Below are 9,222 nucleotides of genomic sequence, written 5' to 3'. Positions count from 1 at the left end.
AATGATTAAGCAAGAGATGGAAACAACATTTTTAGCAGGAGATCATACAATGTACGAAACTCTCGAACATAAGACTGCATCTAGCCTTGCTACTTGCTCTCATTATGAAAGGTAAAACATGGAAATGTATATCTTTTTCAGTAAAAAATAAAGGCAAGGGAACAATATATAGGTAGCCATTTTTATTTTCGAGAAAGGAAGCATAAGAAAAATCTTAATTCAGCGACTTATAATATATAAAGCACAAATCTTGTCATTCGAAACAGCAAAGAGTGCCACATCAACATGACTTTCAATACAAAAGAAAATAACAAAGCAAGAACAACTCCGGCATGGAAAATACACATCCAAGCAGAAACATAAATTCAGAAATAGAACAACTCTTATGCATTTGCTCAGTGTAGGCAAAAAATGGCCGAGTTAGAATAGATCAGCCTTAATGAATATGCTGACCCCAAGCACAGAACTGAAATCAACCCATGGACATTTAATTAAACAGGAGAGTAGCAATCTATTTTAGCAACCTATATGCTACATCATTTGCTGTCTAGCTATCTTTTTCCCTGGCGTTTTGCCTCTCACTCTTCATCTCCCTCTTAATTCCATTCTTCCTTGCATATAACCAATCGTAGCACATGCAAGCAAGGAACAGAACAAATTCAGAAATTGACAGACTTCAAATGCATTGGCTCAGGCTAGACCACACATGCTAACCAATCAAAGCACATCCAGCTAGAAGTTTAGCACACGATGCACCAGATAGAACAGATAAACTGTACATAGACACCCCAAACACATAAATGAAACAGACAAACTTAAGCGCAGTCAATCATTATACATCACAGGAGCAAAAGAAAATAGAACCGGAAGAGGAATCACAAACCTTTGCACTGAGAAGCTTGAGCCAACAAGACAGTGCAAGAGCGACAAGATTTGCAGCACAAACATAAAGACTTTAGGAAGAAGTACATATAGATGAACTGAAATGTAGAACAAAAGGAAATCAGAAAACTGAAAAGGAATCAGAGATTTATGAAAGATAAAAGAAAAAGCAAGCATGTTTAAAAACAATAAGCAAGTGGTGTATAGGTCTGACTGTATTTTTTAACCTACATATTTATTTAACTATCACTTGCTGCATATATTTCTTTTAATGCACTAACTCGAGAGAGTCTTGTAGTTTACTGGGAATTAGCAAAAGCTAAGAAAACAGGCCATACTATACAAGCACGGGCACAAACCAATGGCCTACAAGCACCTAATCAACCAGGAAGAAGACGGTGTATGCATAGGACTAAACCAGCAGGACAATCATAAAGAAAGTTGTTTTCCTGACGAGATCTGAAGAAAAATCCCATACATAGTACAACAAGTATGGTAGATGAACCAAAAAAACAAATAGACAGGGAAGCTGGTCGCACAAACGCACGGGTTCATAGGCTGCTCATCAAGCACTAATCAACCAAGCGAATCAGAACAGATCCAACCTTGTTGGTTAACGACACAGACGTCCCACGAACCAACAAAGAACCTACACGGCAAGGAAACATGAATCACAGAATGGTTGAGCTCACAGATATTTTATCAAACATGAGAAAATAAACAGAGGATGAAGTCGGCAAGAACGAGTTCATGTAGTAGGCCAAAAGCATCTTTTTGTGCTAACTGTAGAAAAAAGGTTCTTATGAAGATATTGTAGTGGTGGGTGTTTTCACTTTTCAGTAAATAGAATGCATGCAATAATCATGACACCACTAAATACAGTAATCTGTAATGCGTGAATCTAACGACCTGAAATAATAATGAGAGAAGAAAAGACAACATTCCACTACTGATATCAACCAATGACTAGAATGAGCAGGTTTAGGTTACACTAAAATGCAGACATTTCTTACTAACAAAAGAATGATCCAACAGATAAAAAGAGTAATTCCAAAAAAGTAAGGCAAGTTTGAGGCTAGACATTCATATTGGTGGAACCAGAGCCCAGCTCGCTGAGCACCATCTTGTAAATTGTGTCGACCCATTTCCTCATAACTGAAGTCCGAAGAAGTGCCAGCCAATCCTAAATCACTCCCAAAATCATAACTTGGGGAAAAGTAGCAACAGACCATTCATTGAACCGTGTTATAGGGATGTATGGTTACATGAAACCATCCAGTCATGGTCCTATGTGCTCATCTACATACAACCTAAGAAAAAACAGAGGGAACAGAAAGACTTCAGGAAGATGTACATATAGATGAACTAAAATGCATTGGGTCATCCCAAAACACATGAAAGCACATACAAGTAGAAATGCAGCAAAAGACGCCCAATGTAGAATAAGTGGGCTCTTCCTAGACCACATATCAAATAACCACCACATGACACCCAAGTAAAAATCCAGGGGATGCCGAAGGCATAATAAACAAACTCTAACCGATCTAGCAAGTCCAGGCATGACACAGGAATCAGCCGCTGCAATCAAACGTATATGCAAGATTTAGGAAAAAATGATGTCATTGCTTCTGACTCGGAACTGAACCAAGAAAGGCACCCGAACACCATGCCAGAATCCGGAGGGAAGCATGGCCTAGCTGCGAACCGGGCTGACCACCTAGAGTCATGGTAACACACCAAGATGTAAATAAGAGCACATCCTCGTTTGATATGCAGGCAAAGATCACACATCCGGTGTTTATATGTAAACAAAGATCACGTACACAGCGAGGTTGCGCAAACCAACGAATCAGCTCACATCACTTTGAGTAGACAAAAGCTCAGAAGAGAGGCTGTCCAACCTTGATGGCTCACGACATGGAGGACCCAAGAACCAACAGAGAAGGTAAACCCGCCTGCAACAAGAAGGAAAAGAGAGAACAAACAGCATACCAGCTCATAGAAGTTTCATCAAACAGGCCAGGAGCATCGTAACTGAAGAACACCTCACCTTGGTATGATAACAATGAGTAGCAGAATGGAAGGAACAATACCAAATCAAACAAATGAGAGCAGCCCCGGTGATCTGAAAGAAAGAGAAGAAAAGGAAAGTGAAGAATCAAATCGCACATGTAGCAAAAACAGGAAAGCTGGGTCAGTTTCGTGAAAAAGGACCTGCGCCGGAAGGGGAGAGGGAGGCAAACTCGGGGTGAGAAGGACGGCGCCGAGCGCACTAACAACGTCCCCTGGCCGGCGGCACCGCCTCACAAGGTCCAGCCCGCTCCTTCACCCTCTCTCGGGACTCCTCCCTCTTCCCTGCAGCTCGAGCCAAGCGCGACGGGCTGGCTTCTTCTTGCCCTCGTCGCTTGCCTGCCTCCCTGCTCTTTCACCCCACGAACGACCTCGTCTAGCTGCTGCCGATCTAGAACCAGGTGAAGCGCGACGACCTCAGGCAGGATTTGGAGAGCATGGAGGAAGAAGGCGATGTAGAGGGGAAAGAGAAGGGTAGCCAGTGGTGAGGCGGCGACCGACCGGCGGCACCTCCTGGCTCGCTCCCTCCTCGATCTATCCTCTGCAATGGCTGCTCGCTCCATCGATCTCTCATCCTCGTCGTCATCGATCCGCTCCTCCCCTACCGCTGAACTCCGACGCGGGGCAGAACGGGGGCTTCTTGGGGCCAAGAAGGAGTCCGGCCGAGTGGCTCTGATGAGATGGGGAGAGCGGGGGGAAGGCGGCGGCTGCACAGGGAAGCGTGGGGAGTGGAAAGAGGGGAAGCAGGGACGTGGGGCTCGAGGAGAGCGACGATTGGTTGATAGGGTTTCACCGACCCAGCCCACGTCGCCCACGGCCACCACGGTTAAACGTTTTCTCACGTAAGACACACGCGACGCAGAGACGGGACGCTGCCTGCAAAGTTGGGCCCGCAAGAAAGGAGGCCCATCCGTCATCCAGCTAAGCACGAAAGAACAATGTACAGATAGACAAATGGTGGGATGTTTGACAGCGCTGTAAAAACCAGCCAGCGAGGCAGAACGTGCGAGCCGGATCGCTCGCATGCCGCGGACGCGCTGGAATGCCGGGTTGCGTAGTGTGATTTATATGTTCAATCGGGCGCTGCCGCGCTGGGTTATGGGCTTTTCCAAGCCGTTTTCGTCTATGGGCCCGTTGTTTTTTTATTTTCATTGTCATTTACCCTTTGGTATGTATTTGGGTTGAGTCGCTCAAAAAAAATGTATTTGGGTTGATTCCCCTAAAAAATGTATTTAGGTTGATATTTTGATTATCCTATATTTCTTGTTTTATTCTTTTTTCTTGTTCATTATTTTAAAAATCTTTTCATTTCCTATTTTTTGTAAGCAATTGCCAACCTATATATAAATTGTAAGAGTTATTTCTGGTTTGCCATATGTTGCTGGTTGACATGATAATTTGAAATGACTTGGCATGTGTTGTGAGCAAAAGAGCTGCCATCTGGTGGTACGATATTTTGCCATCCAAAGTAAAAATAGAAAAGGCACTATTCTAAGTTTCCATGTGTATATGATAAATCTACCAGGTTGACATGATGATTAAAAAAATTGCCATGCGGGAAAAACTACAAATTTCCATGGGAATTAAAAACTAGTTGCCGCGGTGACAGAAAAATGCCATGGCAAAAAAAATTCTACTTAAGTCGCCATAGGAAACCCACCTTATTTTATCGTATAAACACAACATAATTTGCCATTGGTTTACAGGGTTTTTTTTAGATCCATTGGTTTATAGGTTAATGTATTCCGTTTGGGTGGAAACAACTTTTTTTTGTTGAGAAAAACAAGTGCAACAATTCTTGCATAAGTTACAGTTGTCCAGTCCTAACAGCAATGACATTAGGCGTGCAACAGCTGCATCATGAATATGGGCGCAAGGTCAGCAGGCTTACTGTGCGGGAGATGGATGAATCCCTCATGGATATGTCCCTGACGCTGGAGATGTGGCTTGTAGAAGTCCGTCTCATCGGCAGCGATAGTGAGCACGTCGAGGCGCTCCTTCGGCGCGGCGGCCATGGAGTAGGGAGGTGCAGTGCTATGTAGGGTGGCGGACGGGACTACGCGCTAGAGACCGTGGAGGAAGAGCCGACTTCGTGCACGCCCTCTATCACGACCTACTCCTCGTCCACCCGGTCTCTTTGGGCTCCTCCTCTCCGCGGCCACCTATCCCGCCACCTCCGCCACCCACCCCGTCTTCCTCCTCCTTCGATACTTGCCCCGACGCTCCCGCTAGCTCTTCTCCTTATTCGTCTTCTCCTTCCCGTCGCTCCTCTCGATTGCCGCCGTCGCGCGCTCTACCACCACCTCCCCGCCGATGAGATCGCGCCACCACCACCCGCGACGAGGGTGCCGATGTCGTGCGCACTATAGGATGTGGTGTCCAATGGGAGAACGCGCGCAACGGCGTGGAGAGGAGAGGGCCGAGCAGGCACGCCAAGGATGGCGGCGGGGAGGTGGGGTCTTGGATTGAAGGCGAGTGGAATCGAAGAAGGCGGGGGGAATGAAGAGAGTGGCGAGTGAGAGAGGAAACTAGATATGGTAGAGGATTGCGTTCGCGATGGGCCAAGTTTCTGCAAACAGGTCTGCGTGATGATCTCGCCCCCCCCCCCCCCCCTTGTGGAAACTCTCTATCTCCCTCTCGCTTCAAAATCCGATGTCATGAAACACGTTCGCCGTGGGAGAAATATGACATCTTCACACCGGCCCTACACGCTCCCCCGCTGGAGTCGTCCACAGAGGACCAGTTCTTTTGATGGCATTTTTAGACTTCTAGAATAAATTGCCTCATATCCAGCCTATTCTAGCAGGCCAACCAAAAATATATTTTAGAAGCCTATTAGTCAAGTCTTAATTAGTAGGCTTCTAAAAAAGATGGTTGAGCTTTTATTTAGAATAAGCTGAGTAGGCTAACAAAAGAACTGGCATATCGTCATATTGAGTCCAAGCTTGTCGTGCAATGTTTTTGGATGCCGATAAGTGCCACATGTGTGGGTGTTAGGGGGTCTGCCCACATATTTTGTGTGGTGTATAAGAGGAACAGTCCACACACCTGCGTGTGGACAAAATAAGTAATGCTCACACACCTTTTTTTTCCTCACGATCCCTCTCACACGCGTGCGTGTGGGCGAAATAGATAACGCCCACACGCCCCGTACATCAGGCTTCGTACCTCGTGGTCCTGCACGCCCCGCCTGACAGTCACCACGCGTCCTGCAGTTGCCATGGTCCAGACCCTCGTGTATGTTCGTTTAACTGTAGTTGCCATGTCGCTGAACTTCGATTGCCATGTCTGACAACTACAATTGCCATGGTTGCTCAACTGCAGGTGCCATGTATGGTCTGCTCTACTGCAATTGCCATGATTTCAAAACTTTAGGAGTTGCCACCCACTAACACTGGGCAGTTGCCATGTAGCACTACAAAAAGGCAAGGCAAAAAAACATGTTCGGGTAATAGAGAGAGTTGCCATGTGCTCACAAGCACGCTAGGGCAGTTGCCATGTAAAGAGAAAGTGTTGCCATCTGCATACGTGCACGCTAGGGCAGTTGCCATGTACCATGCAAAAACACATGGCAAGTCGGATAAAAGAGAGTTGACATATGCTTACAAGCAAAACTTGGGCAGTTGCCATGTACCCTGCAGAAACACATGGCAACTGCCAGCTTTGGGTGTGGGCGAGAAGACGGGCGTGTGGACGAAGTGATAAACGCCCCCACACCAGCCCCCTCTGCGTGCGAGAAAACTGGTGTGTGAGCGAATTGCTAAACGCTCACACATCAGCCCCGTGTGGTGAAAAATGACGTGTGGGCGACCGAATGAATGCCCACACACCAGCTTAGTCCTACGTGACACACAAAAACTGTTAGAACGCGCCAAGATTCGTACAGAATTGGTTGGACGATGATCCATACGTGTGGGCGAGTTGCCAGGCGCCCACACGTGTGGGCGTTAGTGTTTTCGTTGTTTTTCAAGATAGCCTCCCAGTTGATTCTTCTATGTGTGTTCCCACATGAGTTTCTAGCTGAAAAAAGATCAAATTGATCAGTGCCCGTGTACAATGTACTCACACTTATGGTCGAGAAAGCAATTGACATGCCTTAGTAATCGATCCCAGCACATGTGTGTTATTTCGTCGCCGATGTGGCTCCGACGAGCTGGTCAGCTGGAGGTGTCATGAGCGACTTGATCCGACAAGGACGGTGTTTAAGGATTACATCATAGTAAGATAGGTCAGAAAGTCCCAAGTGTGGGTGGTATAAATAAAATCACAGACATAAAATACAAAGAAATTATGAACCGCGAATTTCTTCTTTTAAATAACTTGTGCAACTCTCTAGAGCTTCCGTCACCGTGCAAAGACGGCTAGCTGTTCACAATACGATTCAGAAAAAGAAGCTAAGCTGATGAGAACACGACAGTCGATCTAGTCAAACACGGCCAGCTTCTGGTACTCGTCGCCGGCGATGGCCTGCATCATGATGGCCTCGGGGTTCACCACGCCGTCGTTCTGCAGGAAGATCTTGAGGATGTTCTTGGAGAAGCCGCTCACAATGGCCACCCCGGGCTGGGTCGACGTCACCAGCATCGAGCTGGAGTCGCGCAGGTTCCAGAAGACGATCTGCGGCACCACGTCGCCGTAGCCGGCGGCCCTGAACTTCTCGCAGATCACCTTGTAGTCCGTCTCCCACGACGGCCCCCTGCCGAAGTAGGCGCCCGACGTACACGAACACGGTCCTGATCATCTTCTCCGGCGCAAGTCCGGCGTCCACGGCCGTGCGGAGGATCTGGTCAAACACCCCTTGGAAGTTGGTGCTCCCGCCCCACTCCAAGCGCTCCACGAACTTCATCTTCTCCCACAGGGTATTGCCTTTGATCAGGTGGATCGAGGGCCTTGAATGGAACGTGATCACCTTGCCCCTCCACGGCTTCTCGCTGAGCTCCGACGCGAGCACCCCCAGCGTGATGCACACCTCCATCGGGGTGCCGGTCATGCTGGCGGACACGTCGCAGACGGAGATGCAGTTGCGCAGCGCCCCCTTGGCGCGGAGGTCGTCCACCATGCGGCGCCACTAAAGCTTGGAGACGTCGTCCTCCTGGCCAAGGAGTGCGGCCGCCGCGATCTCGTGTGGCAGGAGCGCGCCCGCCGAGATCTTGGCCTTGCCGGCCTTCACGTCATCCAGGTACCTGCCGAAGCGCACCTCGTCGTGCTTCTTGAACAGGAGCTTGTAGCGCCTCATGGCCACCGAGGCCACTCAAGTGTAGGGGAGCTCCGACCACCGCTGCGCGCTCATGTACACCTCCGGAAGCTTCAGGACCTTGCGCAGCGGCACGAGCACCTGACGGCGAAGGCGGTGGAGGGCGTGATACGTGTAGTGCTCGTCCGAGAGTTGGGCGTACTCGGGGTCTGAGTCGCGCGGGAAGAGGCGACGAGCGATGGCCTCGCAGAGCAGCGTGGTGCGGTCGCACGACGAGCCCGGCGTGGGGCACCACTTGGCGGCGAGCCCGATCTTCATCTTCTTCCCGCCGTGGGCAAGCTGTTCGAGGTCCGAGGTGAGGAGCGCGGCGAAGAAGTCCGCGATGGCGTCGAACAAGAAACGGTAGGCCCGGTCTCCGTAGTACGTCTCCAGCGACTGCACGGCGAGCTTGGCCACCTTCCAGACCTTCTTGGACATCTGCCGCTTAAGTGGGGAGGTCTTCTTCTGATCCACCTCCATCACCTCCGGGACCACGACAGGGTCAGGGACGACCTCCATCGCCTCCGACTTCTGCTCGGCTGCCTCCGGGACAGCGACGGGATCAGGGACGACCTCCATCGCCTCCGGCTTCTGCTCTGCTGCCTCCGGGACCGCGACGGAGACAGGGACGGCCTTGCTCTGCATGGATTTGTAGAGCGAAAAGGTGTGACGACACCCGGGTGCCCCGGCACCCGGTTATCCCGTCCGTCGAATGAGTTAAAGATTCGTGCCGTGTAGCTTTCAGGTACAGACGCTTGTACAGTACTAGTATGATTAGCAGGCTTTATCAGGGAGACAAATAGCGACGGGAGGAGAGAGGCATGGCAGGAATAGGCTCTGCAAGTATAGGTCTGTCAGCCTCGGGAGGAGTGAGGCATGGCAGGAATCGGGCTGGAAAAGATATTGCTGTCCATGGGTGGTGTTTATTAAGGTGACAGCAGAGGGAGAACGATGCATGCGCACAGTTGCATGACATGATATCCCCTTGCGCACAGTCTGCATCCCTTCTTTTCATTTGTCACTAGTGTGAGCTTTCT

General features: G+C 49.2%; 1 long non-coding RNA gene and 1 pseudogene across 12 annotated transcripts; both read right to left on the bottom strand.

The window, feature by feature from the left end:
* Window positions 1–364: 364 nt before the first annotated feature.
* Window positions 365–3,739, bottom strand: LOC125510100. Of its 12 annotated transcripts, none has more exons than XR_007284491.1 (5): window positions 3,097–3,736; window positions 2,706–3,007; window positions 1,430–2,599; window positions 884–980; window positions 365–773 (listed from the first exon to the last, which is right to left on the bottom strand). It is a non-coding gene; the product is annotated as an uncharacterized LOC125510100 (long non-coding RNA). The 12 variants fall into 12 exon arrangements; XR_007284493.1 differs by having other exon boundaries at window positions 1,488–2,599; XR_007284489.1 differs by having other exon boundaries at window positions 365–980; window positions 1,430–1,531; window positions 1,964–2,599; window positions 3,097–3,732.
* A 3,635-nt stretch (window positions 3,740–7,374) lies between these two features.
* Window positions 7,375–8,830, bottom strand: LOC125507227 (annotated as a pseudogene).
* Between the last annotated feature and the right edge of the window lie 392 nt (window positions 8,831–9,222).

This window comes from Triticum urartu, chromosome 5, assembly GCF_003073215.2.
Source record: "Triticum urartu cultivar G1812 chromosome 5, Tu2.1, whole genome shotgun sequence".
NCBI classification, from domain to species: Eukaryota; Viridiplantae; Streptophyta; class Magnoliopsida; order Poales; family Poaceae; genus Triticum; species Triticum urartu.
This window is presented reverse-complemented; position numbering and strand designations above follow the sequence as displayed.